We start from the raw sequence: 24,785 nt of genomic DNA, 5'->3' as shown, positions 1-24,785 counted from the left end.
ATACTGAATGTCTTAATTCTAGAGAATTTTTATATTGCTTTTATATAGAAATTACGTGAATTCTACGGCGAACCGTACGCGCATGTAACAATTCGTTGTGTTACCCGTTGCTAAGTGTGTTGCTAACGATGAGGGTAATAGAACGGATTATCAACTGCGTCTAAACCAATCAGATTTCAGTATTTAACATGAAAGTATAATAATATGTGTTATATTTCAATGTTTATATGTTCAATTCAAACACATGTCACTATAATAAATAATGTATGTTTGGAGAACCGTACGTGTTAGAAACACGTTATATTCACTACTTTACAGATATTTCTCGAGTAAGTGCTTAATCAGAAAACACGAGATACCACACTCCCCGATAATAGTTATCCCTGGCGGGAAGACAAAACAAGCGCTCAGTTGGAATATGGAATCCGCAGACAAGTTCCCCAGTAACATCAGCGGATTTCGCAGAGCGGAAATTGTCTGGCGCACCTCTCTTAGCAGATGGTCTACACCACGTGTGCAATGTTGCATGATTTCATGGCATGAAATGAGCTAGAAATGCTCAATTCTATATGTTGCTTTTATTTCTTTTATCATTTGTCAAAATTGTACGGCGTTTAAAAAATCTAGACTTCTTATCTCTACCATAATTTTATCAAACATCAATGCTATAGACATCTTTGAAAAGAAATGAGGAGAGCAGTATAATTATTTAAAATAGATACTTAGGCAAGTATGAAAATGATTATGTGAATTTATTGATGGAAGTAAAAGTAAAGCGGAACACGTTAACAAAATTGAATTTAATGTGTTAAATAATTATCGATTTTTTTTGGACTGATTTTATTTTCAAGTGGAAAAATATAAGGAAGTTAGGACGTGTTGAGTAACCGTTTCGTACATAAATAAATCTCATGTGTATACAAGACAATTCGCATTTGTTTTCAATTAAGCCAAATTGAGACAGCTGATAGCCAAGTCTGTAAAATATATACTTTCAGCAGACAATTTTTTTTCTAGTAAAGAAAATATTTCGCGATTTAACAAAACAAAGAATATATACATGTATTTATATCACTTACATATTTCTGTTGCTGACACCAGTGTTGATCCGGAAACGTCAGTTTCTGCAATTATTTGATGATAGTTTTTGTCAGTTTGGTAAACTAGACTGGACTATTAGAAACATTTTAACAAGGCCTTGGACTTTCAGAAGGATGTAACTATCTATTTCTTGCGTCATAACAAGTTAAAAATGATGCTGATTTCAAGCGAAATATACACCGGTTGCGTAATCTCAGACAAATCGTGTTGCTTTTAAAAAGCCTTAGCTGATCATGAATGGCCAGCCATGAAATAGACAGGCTGATTGACACAGTTACAGCTCTTGTTTAAATGGTTCTGTGATCTCTTGTTAATAAGCTATTATGATTTTGTGTTTGCAGATAAAGGCCGTTTTAAGTCGCATTTTATCATTTAGAAGTGCTTCTTGTATTTACAATGTAAGCTTCATATAGTTTATTGTCTTCGAAAAAGTAAGTTATTTGTACTTCAATGTGCGGATCTAGCATTTTTTCCGATGGTGGTGATGCGTTCAATTTTTGCTTGGGGGGGGGGGGGAGGGGTGTTCGAGGCCTTTTTAGGTAATTAAAACTGAAAATTTAAGAATTTGATCTTTTTTGTGGGGAGGTGGGTAAGAGGCTGTCTCCCGACACCCCTCTAAATTCGCACATGTTTTAGTAATATCATCGCTTGTAAACAAATTAGAATCAATATTTTACAGATATAATTTTCCATGCCTTTATAACAATGTACCAAAATAAGGAAAACTGATTAATCACACAATAAATGTACAATTTTGATTAAATGTTAGAGAGCATTAACGAAACCGGAATCAAAAATTATTATACTTATTGAAATTGTTTCCACGTGGTTTTTAAGTATTTGCTTAAAATAGTAACTACTTATTAAATAAATTGTTTTAATAATCGTTGCCTTTAATTAACTTGAAATTTGTACTTGAGAGAATTTCGGTATTTGGTCACCCCTCCTTTTCTCACAGGAAGAAGATGGGTGAATAAGGCATGTAAATTAAAATGCCTATATACGGACGGATAGGATATTGAAAAATTAAAATATCATTAAATCTGATATTTAAAAAAAAAATATTCAAAACAATATGTATCTAACATATCATAGATTTTTAACCTTCAGATATGTTCAATACATGACATATGTTGACTCAAATAAACGTATGTGTATAAAAAGTTAAAAACTTCAAATATTGTCATTTTTTAGAACTTTTAATGCCTTTTCTTTTATAGAGTGGGCATGTGCTTCATATTTTTCTCATGGTCTAAATAAGGTGTAATGGAAAACAAACCGATTTCAATCAGCAAAAACGTGGAGAGATGACCCACTACACATTAAAAAGATCATTTTGTGTTCCAACAATTGAACGTTCACTTTCATAAAAATAATAAGTCCGTAAATTCGCGGCCAAAGTCACACATAGTATTTAAACAGCATTCATCGTTGTGTCTGAATGGCTCAGTGCATGGTAAGAGCACCAGATATAAACTAACCTTATTTTATGTTGTGGGTTCGATTCCACTAAATTTTAAGGCAATAATTTTTTCTTATCGTTGTTTATAAATCAAAATTGAATATAGTCAGAAATTATGCTTTTGCAAACTTTTATTATAATATTTTTGAAAAGTTTTACTGGAAAAAAATAAATTCAAAATTGTATTTTACAACTTAATCGAATGGGCATTTGCGCTATCTTATCCCCCATCTTTATTTATTTAATGTAAATAAGGTTACTCTTTGCAACATTATTCTATACAATCATGTACATATATAAACGTATTTCAATATCTATCTAATCAGTATTTGTTGCCTGATTCGTTGGTATTGTTTGATTGGCTTGTAATCTCTAGCATCTTACCGCTTCAATTTTTGTCTTACCTGTTGTCGGAAAACATATCTGAGTTGGAACTTTACAGGAAACACGGTTACATTTGCACGCGCCGAGCACACAGCGATGTCCAAAGTACGGAACCTTACAGGAGTGAGTACAGTTGTCACCATACACACCTCTCGGGCATTCTTTAGTTACAAATAAAGACAAAAATGAAAAGTTTTTTTTTTAAAATTTTCACCCACGAAATAAAAAACCCAACTTATAAAGTGGGTTTTGTTTTGGACGTGGTGTAAGTCCACATCTGGAAAGATTATATCTAAATCAATTACATGTATGTCTTGCGGTTTATTCATGCATGCTTGCACAGTGGTTGGTGATGGTGCGATTTTGCCTTTTATCTTTGGAGAAAATCTTTGCAGACGTGGGCTTATATAATATATTACATTTAAGCATCTTAATGATTTCAAACAGAAGCTATTATAGTACACTACATATATCAAAGCATTTCAATGATTACCATTGTTTCTCAGTGATGCTTCTCTATGACAGAGATTCATAAAACTGATCTTACATGTGAGTGAAACCATTATGTTTTTATGTGACAAATGAAGAAACATGGATTTGATTTGCAAAATCTAAATGTGAATTGATGGAAGTTTATAATTTTATTAAAATTTAAATCCTTTTCATGCACGAAAAAAATGTGCTATTTTGAACAGTGAGAGGCTTTGGGAAGAGAGGGTTTTCTTTTATGTTTGTTTTGTTTCGTTTTGTTTGTCTGTTTGTTTGTTTTTATTTGCTTAATAATTTGTATTATTTATTCATATACAAGCATTTTAAAAGGATTTAAAGGTACTTACTCGTACATATATTCTTGCTTTTATCCCATTTTTCTCCGACGCAGCAGGGTGGAAAGTTATGTATACTAGTTAAAAACAGATTCCAATAATCAGAAATATAAAGCATCATATTGTTATAAAAATGCTCATACTGTATACTCTTACCTGCCACAGTCCATATACACAAATACCAGTTTTGCTGCAATGATATAGAGAGGCCATTCAAACGACATTAGTGTTTTTTAAGTTATTTTTTTTAAAAACAAAAGCCGTTTTGTCTTTTTCACAACAGAAATGCAATATTTGTTTTTGATTTCATATACATTAATGATATAAATTTCCTGTTATTTTTAAATATCTGATTAGTCTTGCTGATAATTATAGCTAAAAATAAAAAAGGAATTGATTGATCTGTTTTAATCTATCATCGACTTTATTTCCTAAACAGTCATTTCTAGTTTTGCGTAATATTTCCGAAAGGGGCTTGAAATAGTTTATAAAGCGTAATCCTAGAATAAGTGGATTACGTCGACTAAATTAATATATTTTGTAATTATACTGAATCAACTAAAGTACATATGTAACTGAATACTAAATCAGATAAAATGTAAACAAGAACTCCTTTTAAAGGAATGATCGCCATGTGATGTCAGCATAAACTACTTTAATTTATGTTATGTCAAAAGTACAACATGCATTAAACAGGATAAATAGCGCTATTTTGTTGCTTTTTTAAATAGCAAGGAACAATTCAACTTTACATTTAGTGGGCGAAGTAATTTTCCGAACGAAATTCCTACGCATGTAAAGAAAAACAAAACAGGATTTAAATCATTAAGAAACTATATAAATATTTTAGTAGCGTTTCTCCTCGACATTAAAGATAGAAGGAAACACTAAACGAGCTTTCCTGGCTTTATTCAAACCTTGTGCAGTAATCAAAGTATCCAAAATGTATATATATGATTTCAAGACGTATAACTTTAGCTCGTTACCTTTAATAGTCTTTATTTATTAGTTACAGAAAATGCATTTTGAATCTTTATATGTGTAAAAGCAAAACGATCTGTACTGGTACTGTCATGTTGTAAATTTTGAATTTACCGGGTGGCAGTAAATGCAAAATGTTGTACAAAAAATGTTGTAGATTTTGTATTTACTGTCACGCGGTAAATTTACAACATGACAGTATACCAGTTATCGGCTAAGACCAGTTATCGGCTAAACTGAACGTTCGGGTAAATATCACCCGACTATCCAAGATTTTTTTTATTTTTTTTATTTTTTTTTTAAACTTTTAATCGTTTGTTTCGAATAAAGAAAAATAAGTTTGCTTGAAAACTTTATTAAGTATCTTTAAACATTAGCTGGAACGATCATTATTTACCACTGATTTACATCTTTGCACTTTCAGCAGTAGGGGGTGTGACGTAATAAGTTAAAAAATAGAATATTACCTCTTTGTGATACGTTATTATATCCCTTCTTTGATTTGACATATAAAATCAATACATATTACATGCATAAACAAAGGGAATTCACTAAATTCCGAGAAAATCATAGCGCAGTTAAACGCTCGATTGTACAATTATGTATGGAATAGTCTACGATTTAGTGTATTATCGTATGATAACAAACGATTAATTTCATGAGGTTTGTTAATGAAATGTAACATAACCCCTTCAACCTTTAAACTAACCCCAAAAGGGGCATAATTTAAATTATATTTTGCACAGTATAAAATTAATATGTAGGATTTTACTATGTTATTATCACGAAGCCGATAACTGGTACTGTACAGTAAATTGTGAAAACTCGGCAAATTCGGGGTTTGCTAAAAAGCACAAAAACAAGATGTTTTTGTTTCTAAATAATGATATAATCTAACAGGTGGATAAAAAAGAAGTTCACCATTTGAAGTATGTCAAGTGTTATCCGAAAATATCAAGAAATAAGGAAATACGAAAAGAAAACGTTTAATTTTAGCCGATAACTGGTACAGTGCCAGTATGTTTAAGTATATGTCGTTTCATCAAACACTTTGGACAGATTTGAACTATTTTATCATATTCAAGTAAAAAATATGAGTTTTGAAGTCCTGTGTAATGGTTAACCCTTTAAGTGAGAAAATCACAGAGACACCAAATAAGAATTTTATAAAGTTAAAAAATAGTATTAATACTCAAAACCGATTTACACACTGGATTTGCAATTTCAATTTTTCTTCAATTGGGCCAGCTTTTTACTGGCCAAATGAACGGTAATATAATAAAATTTGTAATTCCTCTTGTCAGTACAAAAAATACATGCCGTTGAAATATTGTTTCTTTTTTCTAGAGAACATACTTTGCAATGTTTAAAAAAATTAAACAAAAATAGTTTTTATTTCTTACTCTTTTTTTTCTAGCACACATTATTGAATATTAAAATTAGATGGGGGTTTACATCATAAATCTTTTCGATATTGTTCAACAAATTCATACGACGACTCACTGGCGCCTTGTGTCGGGGAAATATTTGTATTGGTATCAGGGGTGTCATAGCAATTTGTAGATTCGTTGTTTTCATACACTCTAGCTGGAAGCTCATAGTCGCTGTCTATATGACGCTTTTTGTTTAAAATATTGCATAACTGACAATGTTTGTTACAAAAGATAAACATTAACACCGTCAATAAGAACACAGTCAATACACAGGTGATGGGAATGATGTAGACGATGTATGAAGCAGCAGCACTACCCCGGGGTCCCGGGTCCTCGTCCCGTGTATCCGGCTTTACACTGAATGGATCCGGAGTCACGGGTGTCCTTTTGACTCGTTGGTTTCTTGTTACTTTTGCATTTGCATGCACCAATGTTAATACGGAGACGTCTGTTTCTGCAATGGTTAATTTAAGGATATAGATCACTGCTTCTATAATTTCATTTTTCTGCCTGTCTCGGTATGTACATTTAATACAATGTATCTGAACAAGGAAACTGAATGTATCATGATCGCCTATGTACATGTATAATTCACTTGATGATTGGAATGCAATAACAAAATCGGAAATGCTTACTTTGTACTAATTGGAATCGCCTAAAAGTTAACGTTATTTAAAAAAAATTCTAAGTTGAATCGTATATACCGATGATTTTTTTTTAAAGTTTATATCGCATTTCAAAGATTTTGTAAGTTTTCCAAATATCAAAATAAAGGTATTTGAACCTTAATAAATATTCATTAGTTCTACTTCAATCGCAATTTCTTGAACGTTTCCGGCAGAGCGTGGAAAAACCTCTCGAATGGTGTTTATTTTGAGAGTTATGTCGAAAAGGCCAAATAAGTTGCGATTAAAGTAAGTGTTTTTTCTTGTTTATTTCCTTTCTTCTTACCTGTCTTCGGGGAGCATATCGATGGTGGAATGTTACAGGAATCACGAGTACAAGAGCACCTCCCGAGCACACAGCGATGTCCAAAGTACGGTACCTCACATATTTGAGTACAGTTATAACCAGTTAAACCTCTTGGGCATTCTTGAGATTAAAATAAAAAGAGATATGAAAATCTAATTTTTTTTTCTTGCAAACACAAGCAAACCTAAACACGTCTCTGAGTTGGAATGTAAACAGCTGTAGGCTGAAACAAATTGCCATCTTGAAGGATAATTGCTTTGCACATTTTTTACTATAGTTTCAGTGATTCTTTTTATTATTCAATGCAGCATTTTTCATCTATTTACAATTACATGCGGTTCTTATCAGTTTTTGTTGTGTTTTTCACAGGTAACAGGTACATTTATTTTGATATATTTACATTCTACTGTGTTTTTCCATTAAATTCCGTGATGTTTAAATGCCTCTAAATGCAACACCTATTCACTGCGTATGAATTTACATGTAATTTACATAAGTAGTTCTCAAACAGTGATTTCTATGTAATCAGTTAAAAATGTATTTCATAAATGTTGTCAAAACACCATGTTTTATAATTATTCAACAAAACAGTTGACTTTATTGTTAAAAGCAACATTTCAATAGTTATTTTTCATGGATTATATTTTCATGCTCGTCGATCTCATCTCAACGGTCTCTGTGAAAACCAGTTTAACCGGTATTACAAATCAGCTGTTCTTGCTGTTACTAATTTACTCCCTCCGTGGTCTTCACTTTATATCAATTTATTTCAGTAAACAATTGATTTCTTCAGTAAGGGAATGTAAATATAAGCATTAAATGATTTATTTTTGACGTCGTCGTGTCAATAACTGCCGTCAGGTGAGCAGACAAATTATCATAACGCGCTAACGCGCGTTATTCAATTTGTCTGCTCACCTGACGGCAGTTATTGACACGACGACGTCAAAAATAAATCATTCAATGCTATAGTAGACTCATAAACAGGACCTTTCATGTACGTGATTTCAAATCCTTTGTTATCATTTCATCATTTGCAATTAGTTTGACAAATAAATATATGAAGATTTGTCTTACATTTCTATGAAAATACAATTTATGCTTTGTTTAAATATCATGTTTGGATAAACACACTAAGTCATTTTTTCATGCGGTTTAGAGGTTGTCATACCGCAGCCAATTAACCAATAAAACCAATAATTAATTATTTAATTGGATATGTTACATGTATCTCTGACGCAGGTACTAGGAAGCTAAAATAAATATCAAGGTCAAAAAGAAGAGTTTTTCTTTACAAAAACGTATATCTAAGTATTTCCTGAACAAGAGTTTTCTTTTTGATCGGGTTAGTTACTGGTAATGTCAGAAACCATGAGGAGTAAGATGTATATAAATCATATTATAAGCGACAAAATGCAATTTTGGATTAAAGAAAATGTTTTACAGAAGATTTAGTCCAGTCAATATATAAAAAGCCCCAGGCGAAATCAAACACATGATCAGCGGTTGGTTCACAATCCCTATATTATAAAAAAAATGAAATAAAACCGCCAACTTGTGGCATAGTGTCTTCAAAATTATAAGTCTAGGTTTTTGCGAGGTACAATTCTAATATAAAGACTTTTAAATCTTCTAAAACTACTCACTTGTACATATCTGCTTGCTTTCATCTATTTTTTCTCCGACGCAACAAGGGGGAAAGTTATATATACTGTTGAATCAGAAAGAGATTCAATGTAGAATAATGATTCAAAAGGAAAAAAAATATTAAATGATTTACATATTATCGTACACACATTTCATGATCTTACCCGTCACAATCCATATAAACCAAAGGTAGTTCTGTTGTTAGAAAACAATAACGCATCACAAACGTCATCAGTCCCTTCATTCTACTTTTAACATTTTCTGTTTTGCTTTTCATAACGAAATTGCAATTAAGTTGATTTATCAGTTAATTATAAATTCAACGAATTTCCTGTCAAATTTAAACATGAAAAAAAATATCTTCCTGGTGATAAATATAATTAAAATACAAGTGTATTAACAGGATTACTTAATTGAATCTAAACTGTTGTTAAAAGTTATCCTCATTTTTGTAAATTTTCTGAAAATCACAAACACGTGTTAAAGGGGAAGGAAAGTTAAAATACATATTTTATTAACATCAATAAAGTGGTTTAAATTATCACATTAGTCATGCTGTTTTGAAAATAAACTTCATTATTAAGTTTTAATGCACATTTGAAGTTAGATGAGATGAGTTAGATGATTAGTATCGTGATTTGCTAAAACTGATGCTATGTTGGGAAAAAACCCGGAAAAGATGGTGTGACATTATATATCAAAGTTCAATAGCAGCTTCCAGAGCAGGGGGGGGGGGGTTAAATTAAGCGATCGATTTTCTTGATAAGTACAATGTTCCGGGGTTTTCCATGAAAATAAAATCGATTTACAACTAAAGTAGATGATGATTAATCGATTTATCGTACATATATGTAGCTTCCTTCCCCTATAAGTTTTAAAAACTGTTGTGGATTATATAATTTACTCTCTCTCTCATTCCAAATTGAAAACACAAACTCTTTTTTTCAGAAGCATGTGAAACCTAAAAAAGAAGCATACATGTATATGCATAAATGTAAGCAAATGAAGATATTCTGAGCTAAACGATTGCATATCTACCCCCAAATACTAATCAGGCATCTCAGTATGTGTGGATTTAAAATTTTGATGAGGTAAATTCACAGAACCAACCACCTAATCCCACCCCCAATTATCTAGACTTATTAAGATTATATAGAAGGACAATTTAAAGAAATATTGAGGAAAGTCCCGGGGTTCTAGATACATGTGCTTGGGTTTGGGGGGGGGGTGGAAGCGGTAGGTTGGTCAGTCCTGTCCTCAAGCACATGTAAGTATATTTAAACTAACTCTGAAAAGACTGTATGCAATATCTTGAAATTAAAGATGAAAAAGAAGCTGTAGTTGCATCGGGTAACTATATTTTCCTAAATCATCATCATGACAAACTTAACACACAAAAAACAAAAAAAATATGTAGGAAAATTTACCCATCTCGAAAATAAAATATCCAATAAAAATCTACATTTTAAACAGATACAATAAAGTTGTTATTCTAATCTTAATGAAATCCTTACAACAAATTAAAATTTTCCAAATACAAGCATGCTGTCGTATTAAAATTTTACACGTTTTATGTAACTATGTGACGCTGTAGAGGTGAATTATTAGGGATAAATTTACCCCCTTACAATTAACTACTAACATAAGACAGTAGAACTTTGAAAACCATACTGATAATGAATATGTTGCATTGCAATTTAGCCCCAACACAAGACAACATCTCTGCAATTCCGAAGCTTTAACGAACGATACAGATAATGATACAATTATTTGGTGTAAAATTCACGAAAAAATTCGAAAAAACGAAAAAAATCATAAAATTTTCACGAACTCACTCGATTTTAACAGATAAAGTGGAAATTTTACACAATTTATACATAACTAGTATTAACAGAACCTGGATAATGACCTGTTGGAGTAATACAATGTTTACCATAAATAATTTTACAACAACAAGTCCCAATGTTTGATAAAATTACAAAGCGATACGTAATTTTTTGCATTCCTGGTAGAGTGTTTCTTAGAAATACATCCACAAGACTTAGTTTCTAAATGAATGGGCATTATGAACAAAGAGGGGTAGGGGGTCTTGGCTAGTTTTTGTTTTCATACATGTACCACCACAAATCTTTCTTTTCTTACTTAATACTACAATATTTTAAAAGTTACACGTTGAAAATATTTAAAAAGGGATACATGACCATAATAATTGTAAACCTCGCAAAAATTATCATATACATGTATATCAGATTTGACGAATATAACATTAGAATAACAAAAAGATTTGCAGCATATTGTAGTACATGTACATGTATATTCCTATGTTAAATTTGAACCCTTCGTGGGCCCTTGTATAGGCCTGCCGGGGGTTGCATATGGAACAATTTAGAATCTACACTACCTGAGGATGCTTGCATTGGAATATCACAAATCATTAAGAATAATATTTTTTAACATTTTTCTCTTTAGATGAGCGATGTGGTTAATGGGTCTCTTATTTATTTTAAGAAAGATTATGTATAAGATAATAACAATTAAAACATTGGTTGGAGAGTTAAATATTAATATTAAACTAGAGCAAAGCTCGTGGCAAAGCCACGAGTAGGTCTTCCGTTGTTGTTGCGGGTTAAAAATATATGTAATATGGTGTCAAACGATTATAATGACTAAACTTTCAGTTCTGCTTTTGCTATAAAAACGTGTTGTGATTGAAAGCCTGTATATAAAATGTGTTTTGAACAAGACAGGAAGAAAATGTTTTAGGAAAACTATTTGTCGAACACAGTCTGTGTAATCGTTTCAAAAATTCTATAAAATGTGAGATGTTTAATGGCGAGTTAAATTTTAAAAGGGTAGCAAGCATTGTTATAAACAGTATGTACTCATGATTCATGTCAGGAATTGCAGTTTTTTTTAAAAACCTAACCCGCCTACAAAACACGTAACCTTTTCTCTAAGATAACTTGTTTATTTAAATCTTTCTAAATTTTTGAAGACTATTTGCAAGTTTAAAATTTTTACGTGCTGACAAAATTCAGTAATTAGTCAAAATTGATGGCATCTTTGAGATTTTCTTCAGGGAAATGTGTGTCGTCTGATATTATTTAATGATACGAGTAGATTTGGACATTCAAAATAATATATAATCAGCTAATAAAAAAGATGAGCGGGAGAATTTATGCAAAGGCGAGCATCTAACTTTTACACCAGATGGTGCTGTTTCATAGAGACACCGCTATGTAATGTGAATTTAATAACCTTATATACAGAAATGAATTTTACTTCTCTCGACGATGTAATAATATGCAAAATCCTTATTTTTATGTCAGTGGGTTGACTAATTAAATTAAAAAAAACAACTTCAATTGCGCTTGCGTAAATTGGAATTCTGGGAAGGAATTAGACAGTCCGTGTTAGAGAAATTCGAAGAAGTTATGAAACTGGTCAGTTTCTAGATCAAACTGTGCATTGATGTATTAAATGACTATCATTGGTATCGTCTGTAGCCATGGTCCGGAATCCGTATGTGCAGTCATACATTGTATGTACATCGATACACCTATACCTCCTCACCTACAGCCATACAAATGAGGGTGCAACCTTCCTATACACAAGCATATTAGTATTATAATTCTGGAAACTATTTATCTTGTATTTAATATATTGGGTATTCATTGTTCACATAAAAGCCACCTATATTCCACTGGCTGTAGCTAACCTTGTAAGTAAATTAAGTTGCATTACAACCTCATAATACACAACTTCAATTAAAAGTTGTTTTTTTAAATCAATTTTCATACAATTAGCAATAAATAAAATTCCCAATAACGCACATCTATCTCACTTAAGTGTAACTTTGAGAAGCGCATATATTTTTGGGAGGCAGATATATCGCTATATTATAGCCTGCAAGTCAAGTGAATTATCATGGTCTTTCAAAGAAATAAGAAATCCGTCGACAGTTGTAGTACTTTGATGATTTCTATGGCGAACGACTGCATTGCATAATGTAGTCGTATTTCCCAAGAAAAAAATTGTCTTTGTCTTCAAACTTTTAATTATAATATATCATGAATTATTATGTTCATAACTATAAAAGTTTAGCGTGATCAACAGGTTAATTTATTAGCCACATTCTTAGGTTACGATTTCACATCTTTAATGTGAAGATGATTGACTTAGAATAATAGTCTTATTGTTTATAAAAGCACCCTTCCGGTTGTTACTCAATTACATATGTTCTGAGTTGTGTGTGCTGAAGCGACACAAGATCTTCAGTCGCACGTGGCGATTGAATTAACACAGACTGACCGAATAAACACACGGGTGGGAAAATTAAACACGTTGAGGAGAAAATGTTACACATGAGAAGAAGTCACCAAAAATGATTTTCGACAGATCTGGATATCTTTTCGCCAATTTAAAAAAATCCAGCGCGAGCACTTGTCAGACGGGCGGGAGGAGGGGGGACACAGCACTGAGTTCGCTTCCACACTGAAACGAACAACCATGTAGAAAAACTACAGAGTGATTAATATGTGACTGATATAATCTATTAATCTTAAGTTGTTTAAAACTCATGTGAATACTCTTTTAAATTATCATCAAATGCCTCAATTCAGGACAATTCAGGACATTCTTTTATCGTGCTAGCACCTACCGCAAACATGTACATGTAACATGGAACTTTGATTATAATTTGATTTGATTTTTAAACTACCTTGTACGCTATCGTATAATTAAATCAATGCTTAATCAACTGTACAAGTAAAATAAATTTATTTATTTTCGTCTTAAATCTATATAATAGTTGAAAACATAATAAAATATACTTCTGTCCGTGCAAAATATGAAACATGAACGCGTGATAAGGTACATATAGAAGAACACGAGCCGACCGCAGATCACTTGTCCACTCGCGCTGGATCTCCTCGGCCATGTGCGAGGGATAATCATCATTTAATATTTTTTTTTTTGGGGGGGGGGGGGGTAAATTTTTTTAGATATACAAACCAACCATTAATTTATGTCCGACTATGTTTCCGATTTGGAGTAATATCTTTCATTAATATTCAGTTACACTCAAATGTTTAATTAAATAAATACAAGATGGACAAACTTTTATAATCTAAAATTAAAACAGTTCTTGTATTTACGGCTATATAAACTCAAACACGTTTATCTTCATCTAAGTGTGCGTCGCGGTGTGTGAATCCTGTGTATTAGATAACCGCTTACCGCTAGTAGTGCAGCCGTGGCTGATCGGCCGTGGACGAAGGATAGATTACGTAAAGGTACAACGCACAGACACGCACATCTCAGAACCCAGGAAGATTTGAAAAGTTTGCCGTATAACGACCATGTTCTATCAAATAGACGTTCTTTATTTTAAACTTAAAACCCACAATTGATCTTTGTCTGATATTGCTTTAGATTGAGAATGACATTGCTTTTATTAATTAACTGAACGATTTCTTCATTGACACCCAATCGTTTAGTCCATAAACTTTTATGTGTAATCAAAACTACAACAATTTTTGAGTTCGCGACTAAATAAACTCATTTGTGAGAGACGCAACTCTCGTGTATTAGATAACCGCTGACCGCTAGGTAACCCAGCCGCGACCATGATGACCGATTTTCTCGGCCGCGGGCGAGGGAGAGTTTCGTTTACTTGGCCAAATGCCGCGAGTACTGGTCAACACGTATTACTTTTTACCCGAATATTATGCACTACCTGAACACAAAAACAGTTTTATGAGATCAATGAAGTCACAAACAACATTTCTTGCAGCGACGCCCATATCGAAAAATTTACCGTTTTAGAGTTATGAAGCAAAGACTTTTAAGGGATCTAGACCCCTCATTTTAGGAACTAGCCCCTTTTTTATGGTATCAAATGAAAGCTCTTGATATTCTGCACAACTTTTATTCTATATGTGTCTAGAAAAAATTTACAACTAAAAAGTTAATGAGCAAAGATATAAGCAAAATTTAACATTTTTTGAAACATAAATTTCGATGTAATTTTTTAAGCAGTATACGTGTGTTAATCAAACATGTAAAACTAGGAGGACAACGTTCAAGATGTCTACATTACAGATTTGTAAATTAAAACTACTTGCTACGGATCTACTCGGAGCCTTTGCAGGTACACGAGACCCACTAAAAAAATATTCAAAGGGGAATAACTCAAAACCGGAAGTAGCGATTTCACCATATTTTTTGCTATAGTAAGCTATTGTCATTTACAATAAACCCTGAAAATTTGAATAAAATCTAATGACAAACAAGCGAGATATTACAGTTTAAAGAAACGTCTAGAAGAAAAAGAAGAAGAACTAGAGCAAAGCTCGTTGCAAAGCAACGAGTGGGTCTTCCGGTAATGTCGAAAGTAAAGCTAGAAGTTCCTGTAAGAAGCAGGGTTCTTAAACAAAAAAACATAAGAAACTAACACCAAAAAAATCGAATTATTCTTGGTACGAGTTAACAAAATCCGAATGATGCCAAGTACGAATTAACAAATCTTATCGATTTCAAGAACGACTTAGCAAATACAAATCCGAATCTGTAAAAGTACGATTTAACAATTATCGAATAATTTTAGGTACGAGTTAATTTAACTCTGAACATAAAACTATTTTCTTAACCAAGAATGTGGAATCAAAATTTCCGGAAAAATCAATTTTTAAACCTCTTTATCTCTGCATTGCATAGTCCGATTTTAGAACGGATTTCAGTTTTGAATTATGAATAATAAGCTCGTATTTTCTGCTTTATGATTAATAACTAATTATCGCTTAAAAATAAGTTATAATGAAAAGACTTTGTAGCCTTTTTGGCTCTTTATTTGAGGGACTGGCCCCTTTTTCTTGATATCAAATGAAAGGTCTCGAAAAACAAACATATTTTTTTTCAACAAGTATTCACGAATTGCTAACCGTTCTAGAGATATCCGAACAACTCTGTTTTAGGGGCCCACCCTTTAACTCTTTACTGGGGCCACCAACAAAATTTTTTTAGATTTCATATCATTAATAACATTATTTTGAGCAACTTTTGTTCTACAATACTTTTCAAAATATTTCTCTTTTTCTAGATATTAATGATCAAAGTTTTTTTTACTTCTGGCCCCTTGAAACCCCTAATTACGTAACATATGACTTAGGTATGGTACTGTATAGATAAACAGCTGTACAATAAACATTTTTGCTTCTATAATTGATAATAAATTATTTTTCAGTAAAGAGTTATTTTAAAAAGACTTTAGAGCCCTCTTGGCCCCTAATTTGAGGGGCCAACCCTTATTTCTTGATATCAAATAAAAGGTCTTGTAAATATAAACACATTTTGTTCAACAAGTGTTCGGAAATTGTTGACCGTTCTAAAGATATCTGAACAAATGTGTTTTAGGGGCCGACCCTTAAAATCCTTACTGGGGCCACCAACAAAAATTATTTAGGTAGCATATAGTTAAAACATTATTCTAAGCATTTTTAGTTCTACAATGCTTATCAAAATATTTCTCCTTTTCTAGATATTAAAGATCAAAATTTTGGACTTCTGGCCCCTTGAAACCCATAATTACGTAACATATGACTTAGGTATGGTACTTTGTAGATAAACAGATGTACAATGAACACTTTTGGTTCTATGATCGATTACAAATTATTTTTCAGTAAAGAGTTATTGCAAAAATACTTTTGAGCCCTTTTGGCCCCTAATTTGACGGGCCAGCCCCTTTTTCTTGAAATCAAACAAAAGTCCTAGTTACTCTAAACAACTTTTGCATTACATGTCTTAACAAAATATTTACACATTAAAAGCTAGGGCCGAAAATGTGCGAAAATTTCGTTAAAAAAATTGGTGCCAATTTTTGACCTCGGGCGAGCTTCGCCGCCTTGCGCATTTTTCAAAATATCAAATAAATAGGATCATCTACAGACATTCATCTACTATCCCTGAAATTTTCACGTTTCTATCGCAATTAGTTTTTTAGAAGTTACGTGGACAAAATGGTCCTTCAAAATTCACTTAATCCTCAAAATCTCGAACCGGAAGTGACGTCATTAGCCAGAAATTTTATAATAATAAGAACTGTTGATGCTCCACATGTCCTGTAAATTTCATGCAAATCGGTCAAGTAGATCACGAGAAATAGCGTTCGAAAAAAGTCAGAAAAAAAATAAAAAATAAAATAATAATAAGGAAAAAAAACAATAGAATAACAAGAGGGTCTTCCGTCGGAAACGGAAGACCCTAAAAATAATAATGAAGAATTTCCAACAGAATCAGTACAAGGTCTTCCGTTGGAAACGGAAGACCTTAATAAGTCAGAGGAAACATGCAACAACGTGCTAATCAAAAAGCTGTATAAACCCGGAAACTTCCAAATTATATGTAATTAAACAAACTTAGCACTTTCACAATAGAAGTTATGCTAATGGTTTTATTAATTATATTTTTTCGTTATCTAAATTATTTATTTTTTCAACGTAAAAGTTATCGATCATTCCATAAGTCGGGAAGACTTTAGTTATCGTTCCATGTTTATTAACTCTCCTTTATTGGTAACCTTTAGGCATGTTCACGAAAGTTTCCTAAGATATAACCTAAGTGTGTTCCTATGATATGACTTAGGAAAATAATTAGGAACATCCTAAGATCAACTTAGGACACGTCTTAAGATGTAGCTAGACGGTAACTTAGGAACATCTTAAGTTAGGATATCCTAACCTTCTACAACCATTCTTATTTTTCACATTTATTCATACAAATCGAATTCGAGAGACTTGTGCAGGGATAAATCATAAAACATGTTCCCAGAGGAAATTGTACGTGTCAGTAGTTAACACAATGGGCCTAAAACTAGTAATTTTAACGTATACATTTTAAAAAATTTACATTTACTTAAATATATATCAACTTAGTTAAAAATACAAAAAAAAAAACAAACAAACAAACAAGATAAAACAAAACAAAAACGAAAAAAAATTAAACGGCACCCCCAGAAATCAAAATAACTGATTTTTTTCGATGAAAATATTATCAGGACAGAGTTGGCTTATAAGCAAGTAATTATTTAAACAACACGTGTCCATTGACTGTAAATTAACATTTGGTAATCTTGTCATTCAAGTATGTGTTATACATAAATTAAAGATGAGCTTTTCATAGAATTTAACGTTACATGTAGAAACACAACCAATTTCCCTTTAATCTGCTTTATATAGAATACACGATAGTAAATAAGAAATAAGTTGTAATATATCTAGAAAATTAATATTTTTTATACGGTTTATTCAACATTACGATTTTTTCTTGATTATTTTCAGAATGAAGTGAGAAAAATTCGAATGATCACGCATGGCTTATATAAACCGATGTCCTACATTTCACCCAAAGAAATTTGAATAATCTTATCCAGAAGTAATCAAAACAATGAATGTAACTTACTTAGTGTACATTGTAGATATTTAAAATAAGCCAATAATTTTCATTTGTCAAACAGAGACAGTATTTGCGGGGAAAATTGCTTAATTTGTTAGCCACCAGGCAAGCATGTAGCAACCGGGACATGGGGGGAGGGAGGGGGGGGGGGGTGTTGGGTGTTGTTCAGGGTCCCTCTCAAATGTATATTGATAAAATGAACGTACATGTATAATGGAACAAATGGCTATGCCCCCCCCCCCCCCCCCTCGATTAGGAATTATATGTTTGTCGGAAATACTGGACCTGTAGAAAATATTATTTTATTCTACCGGTCTTAAGAAAAAGCTTCACAACAGCCCCAATATCCCCAAACGTTATTTTATAGCCTTAGGATGGTCTTAGGACAAGGTAAAAGATGTCCTAAAGTTAGGACAAAGTTATGGCTTTTCCTAAATTTAGGAGAGCTTCGAGAAACAGACTTAAAACTAAGACGTATCCTAAGATGTACTTAGGACGAGCCATAGTCCTAAGATACATTCGTGAACATGCCTGCTGGTTATTACGGTCTAGGTGTTTCGTTCGAAGGTTTTTCGACTTTCGGTCGAAGAAAAAAACTATTATAATTGTTTTCTGATATTTTATTAGGGCTTGTTTTAGTTTAGGTCAAAAATACCTATTGTTCTCGCCTTTTTTATTTTTATTTTTCTGGGCATTTTTTGTCAGCGATTTTTTTTAAAACTGGAAGAATTAATGATCCAATTATGAAACAGTCTTGCAGCCAATCTATCAATCTATGGAATGTAAGGTTTTGGACTTCCGGTTCCGGTACTTCCGGGTTTTGCAAAGAAAATTGGAAAAATAAATGGAACGCAATATTTTGTTTTATTTTTTAGTCAGAAGGTTCAAATCTTAGAATTATATGTATCTGGTCTAGCCGTATAAAATTGTAAGCGTAAAAAATGTTGTATAACTTACCTTTTTGAGATATAAGGCTTTAAACTTTAGAAAAAGGGGGGGGCTGTGAAAAAAACAAAAGAAAATGCAAATGACCTAAAAAAGTTTATTTGTAGCCAAGGCATTTTTAAGATAAAAGAAGTTATTTACATATATTCTAAGTTTCAGTAAAAAAATGTTGACTACTTCTGGTTGTATAGGTCGAATAAAAATCGTTTATGGGAATTTCAGTGTAAACTAAATTCAGGCGTCGTTCGTTTTCTCAAAAAAATTTTTAAGTAAATGTTATAAAATTTCATTTGTATAATGACACACATAATCTGCAGACCGGAAAAAGTTTTGGGTAGACAAATTGAAAAAAATTAAGGGGTCTTCATTCAAAACAGCCCTTTCTGTAACTTTTTTTTTTATTTTTCATCCGATTTCAAAAACCTTTCCGGTTTATAGTTCAGAGTAAACAGCACAATATCATGGGCACCCCTTCGAATATGTTCGGAATGTTTTCTTTATCGTTGTTTGTAATAAATCCAGAGGTCCTCGAATGAAAGTTCACGATACTTCACCGAGATTTGTTCAGTTCCTGTGAAATTTCGAGCGGAAGTATCAGTGTTCGGATAATATTCTCAAAATACGCAAGTACTGGTCGTTTTTCATATCAAATCCTACTTTAGTTTATGTTCAAATATGAAAATCTTTTAAGATGTATGTCTTAATTCACCATCAAGCGGTTATTTATATTAAACGATAATATTCAGAATAGAGTTATCATTGTGTTTAACCACGTATAGAATGGTTGAAAATATAAACACTTGGTTGCTTAATAAAATCATTTATAGCCATTTTTTGTGCTTGTGGTGAGCAATACCATGTTTTAAAAAAAATAATAGGTGTCTGTTTTGCATAAAAACTTAGTAGATTGAGCCATTTTCAAGGAACACTCTGCATAGAATAGTATAATCTGTTTCACTATTGATGCTATTACTTGGTCAGGCGCGGATCGAAAATTAATCCACAGGGGGATCTCTACTAAGCATGTTAATTGTTGCAACAGCAGACAGAATTTATTTTTTGTATTGTCACTTTTATTTCTAGTACACATATGCATTTTATCCAACAGTTAATGAAGATAAAGTTTAAAATCAATAAACCTCTAGATTTTATATTTGACTACAAGTACCTAGATTTTATGAAATAGACTATAAACACGAGGCATGATTTTTACTGCAAAACTGAAAGGGTCAAATAAAACCACATGGTCTAAAATTTAAATGACAATAACATTCGCTGGGGTGATGTGGGAAAGTGTAGAATGAGTTCATCATGCATCGGGAAAATGCCGTGGATTGGACAACTTTGGTTTAAAAGATGCATGTGAATGTGCATACACTCAGTTTTTAAATGATATACAATTTTTATACTACAACAGATGGATATTAAACCTTATACATTAATCTGTTAACAACTAACAGATTGTATTTAGTATTTTACATTTGTTATACTTTCATGTTAAATACTGAAATCTGATTGGTTAAGACGCAGTTAATAATATTTACTATTACCCTCAGCGTTAGCAACGCACTTGGCAACGGGTAACATTAAAAAATGTTACATGCGCGAAAATTATGCGCGTACGGTTCGCTGTAGAATTCACGTTATTCCTATATAAAAGCAGTAAAATTTTCTTAAAAATTTTAAAAAAGACATTCAGTATAACAAAATATATAGTGCCTGTTTGGGAGGATAACAGTTGAAATTGACACCCCTCGAAAACCATTGTCAACCTCCGCTTCGCGTCGGTTGACAATGGTTTTCTCGGGGTGTCAATTTCAACTGTTACCCTCCCAAACAGGCACTATTTATATAGTACAACGCCACGTCCATATGAATAAATGAAGTACGAATAAAAGCCGGAATGAGGAGGGGCTAATTTTAGGGGTTTTTCTTTTTTAAAAAGAGGTTAAGAAAAAAAATCGAATACAGTAATTATTATAATATACAAAAATGAACAAAAAGATGTGGAAATGTGACACACCTGAGCTACCATATATTTCACATACCATATCTGCGCAAATGAGATGTGTTATTGTCTAGCATTTCAACACGGGTATCCAAAGGGGACAGTGACAGGCTTTAAAACGTAAGTTAGTGCATTCGCGTAGGTTTAAAGGGATTCGTATCGCTTTCCTGTGGTTAGCGCCGACTCTCAATGTATCATTCACTATTTATCTGTGCATGCAAAACTGCTACGTATACGATCATTTACTAGAGATAAACCACGGTAGTAAGGAAAACTTATAGTGTGCATGTCTGTGTTCGAACGCACATTGGTCGATGTCTGGTTAAAAAAATAAGAAAGATGTTAATTGCTACTCATAATATAACTGTTCATGAAAAAGGACGGACAATACCTTGTAAACACATTAAATCATATGTGTGCACGCTAAAATTTAACACATTACATGTTGTGCTGATTAAAAAAAGCAATTTTTGGAGGTTTCGCTTTCCGCCGCCATCTTTAAACTACCTGACCAGAGACAGACCAGAGACTCTCCGTTGGTGGGACCACGGTTTCATTTTAGTCGGACTATTTTAAAGTGAGTTCGATCTCATTTTAGTCGAACTACGGCGACCGTGGTTTGTGATCGAACTCGCTCTGTATATTTAATGGGTCATTAGGTAATCAATTCTACGGAAAGCAATATCTAGCATGTTTACAAGTATTTTCTGAGCTTGAATATGATTAATAGAAACACAATTAATTATATATTAGCAAGAAGTTAAAATTATCTGTCGCAATTTTTCACGGAAAAAGTTATTTGAAAATCGGACTTGATCAAATCTCTTCATTGTTATGTTTTTATTTTATTTTATTTATTTTTTTTGCAAATGTTATTGTGTGAAATTATACTAGTATATTGGTCGCATCTTTAAGGTTTGTTTTTGTTACATGTACATTCACCGTGGCAAATGAATGTCTTTTATGATCGGTGAAATTGGAGGAGGTTTTTGGAAAGGAATCTTTATACTGTGACTCATTGATCAGATAACATATTTTTGTTGCTGTTAATTTCCTGAAGGTTGAATAACACACCTGGAAAAAGTCACTAAAATTAACAGTAAATTATAACATTATGAAAGATATAAATAATGATAAATAAACTGTATATAGCAAATTAACGAAAAATTTGCAGTTTGGGGACAAAAAGTCAATAACTTAAAAGTTCATTTCAGTATATATTAAAGTAACAACAAAAGCCCGTGCGGGATTCGGATGAACAGATACGGCTGTAGAGTACTATTTTAAAATAGTCTTAGTAAGTTAGGTGTCAATAAAACCAAAATGTCGTTTCGATCAGCGGTGAGCCATTTTGTGATGATGTATTAATTACTCCACCTTAACTCAGTTAACTGTCTATAAAAAAGTATCAGATCGTCCTTTATTATAAGTTCATACATCCAGTTACTTATGAGAAAGATGAGGAGGCTAATTACACCAATCTACAAAGAGCTGATTTACAGTGACTTGCATGTAACCTACTTTCACGTTTCTGCTATTACACTGTACAGCCTACAGAGGATCGCTTTAATATATGCACATATGAAGCTGTGTTTGACCCACTTTTATGCAAGGCATACATTGTATGTACTGCTGTACATAAACCCAAACTTATTATGTACAACCTAGGCGGATTCGGAGGTCCATTTTTGCTCTGATAAAGTTTTGTGTTTTGACTTTTGATTTGAACACTAGACAAAGTTCTGTTTGTTATCACCAGATCTGCTTGGTCTCTTATATATATGTACCACAGGCACCTGACGTCATATATTTTTCTCATAATAAAAATAATACACCGCTTACCTAATAATACACAAGGTACCCATCCCCGCCATCTTGGATTTTTTTAAAACTGTCACATCGCCGTGAATTTTCGCTTATAACTCAGCGGTAACATTTTTCTGCGATCATCTCCGCCGTCCGATCGGTCACTCGATTTATTAGCTTACTGCTGATTCAACCAAAACGGCCCATAACATCGTTTATTAATAAAAATATCTCCTCATTCTGCATCTACTGCTGCTGATTTGCGACAAAAGGCTAAAGGGGGGACGGAAGTTGACATCTTTGCGTCATCTTTTGGGATATCCCTTTTCTGATTTGTGCATTTTTTCCCTAATAAAATACTATTATGCATATTCAAATGGCGGTCATTTTTGAATTCTGTATTGCGTGCAAATAAGAAACGATGGAAGTGGATCACTTTTACTGGTAATTATGAGTTATAATAACATGTTCCTGTATGTAATTATATACACAAAGTACACACGGGCGTCTGACGATATTATTTTTCTCGTAATATAAGAGAATTATAATTTATAATTGACAGGTGCCCGTACATATACACACAAACATACAAAATCTACGTATTAATGGTTGCAACTCGGACACTTGATGATTTATTAGGTAGAAGCTTGTTTAATGGGGTGAGAGGGACTGTAATTTTAAGGACAAAAATATTTAAAAGCATAAGCATTCAAGTAGATCTAGCTTTTTTTCTTTCCAGGTATTGGGGGGGGGGGTCTAAACAACGCAATTGTATATATATATATATATATAAATACCCATTGCAAAAATGTGGAGAACCTAGAGACACACCCAACAGGCACCTGACGTTATCGGTGATTTTTTTTATTGTGAGAAAAAATATGACGTCAGGTGCCTGTGACCCCCCCCCCCCCCCCCCCCCACTCCTGTTAAGTCATGCAAGTACCATTAGAAAAGCCAGGTGAACATTTTTGGGCTTCTGCTGAGTTGTTCAACACATAAATTCCTGCATTTTATCACATATCATTCAACTGGCATATATAAGCTAATTAATCCAATGAACTTTTATTTCATACATTGATTTTACTATAAAACAATCTTTTAAAATAAATACGATCTATTAATAATTACATTTATAACATTTTGAAAATGTGCATATATACCTGGGGGCCATAAAACTTTGAAGAGCTCATTTTACATTAAAGACTATATAGCAAGCAAGTAATTAAAGTGGAAAATTAAGACTAAGATCAAAAGTGAGCTCATCTAAGTTTTATGGCCCCGGGACCTAACTTTTGGGCCACAAACTTTGTCGAAGTCAATTTTGATCCTAGTCTAACTTTACAAAAAGCATATACCAGGCTCCTGGGCCATAAAACTTAGACGAGTTCACTTCTGATCCAAGTCTCACCTTTTACAAAAAGAATTTTAACATATTGTTGAGAAGTGAGACAGATCAAGTGAGCTCGTCTAAGTTTTATGGCCCTGGGGCCGGTAGTGTGAAAAAGTGAGACCGAGACCATAAGGGAATTTGTCTAGGTGTTATGGCAGGCTGTTACCATTAATAACTTTCAATAAACGACATGAACATACTGGAAGGTCACTGTGATACAAAATATTTCTTCCCAAACAATGTACATTAAACAATGTACATGTACACTGAACAATGTACATTGAACAACATGTACATTGAACAATGTAAATGTATATTGAACAACGTGCATGTACATTTCTATTCCCAAAATAATTTGATTTAAATAAATATCATGTAG

General features: G+C 32.6%; 1 protein-coding gene and 1 long non-coding RNA gene across 9 annotated transcripts in view; one reads left to right on the top strand and one right to left on the bottom strand.

Moving 5' to 3' along the window:
• Positions 1–751: 751 nt before the first annotated feature.
• LOC105322937 (uncharacterized) lies at positions 752–9,135 on the bottom strand. Of its 2 annotated transcripts, XR_010709467.1 has the most exons (7): positions 8,969–9,135; positions 8,804–8,868; positions 7,137–7,277; positions 3,928–6,639; positions 3,784–3,848; positions 2,968–3,108; positions 752–1,124 (listed from the first exon to the last, which is right to left on the bottom strand). It is a non-coding gene; the product is annotated as an uncharacterized lncRNA (long non-coding RNA). The 2 variants fall into 2 exon arrangements; XR_010709468.1 differs by lacking the exon at positions 3,784–3,848.
• Positions 9,136–21,204: 12,069 nt separating this feature from the next.
• Positions 21,205–24,785, top strand: part of LOC117692189 (uncharacterized) — a 34,854-nt gene continuing 31,273 nt past the window's right edge. For 3 of the 7 annotated variants that reach the window (XM_066070761.1, XM_066070763.1, XM_066070762.1), the window contains exon 1: positions 21,208–21,327. The gene's annotated coding sequence lies outside the window, so the exon portion shown is untranslated. Of the gene's footprint in view, positions 21,328–24,785 lie in introns of all 7 variants that reach the window. The other 4 variants (XR_010709115.1, XR_010709114.1, XM_066070759.1 and 1 more) reach the window with 3 other exon arrangements.

Source organism: Magallana gigas, chromosome 9 (assembly GCF_963853765.1).
Source record: "Magallana gigas chromosome 9, xbMagGiga1.1, whole genome shotgun sequence".
Taxonomy (NCBI): domain Eukaryota; kingdom Metazoa; phylum Mollusca; class Bivalvia; order Ostreida; family Ostreidae; genus Magallana; species Magallana gigas.
This window is presented reverse-complemented; position numbering and strand designations above follow the sequence as displayed.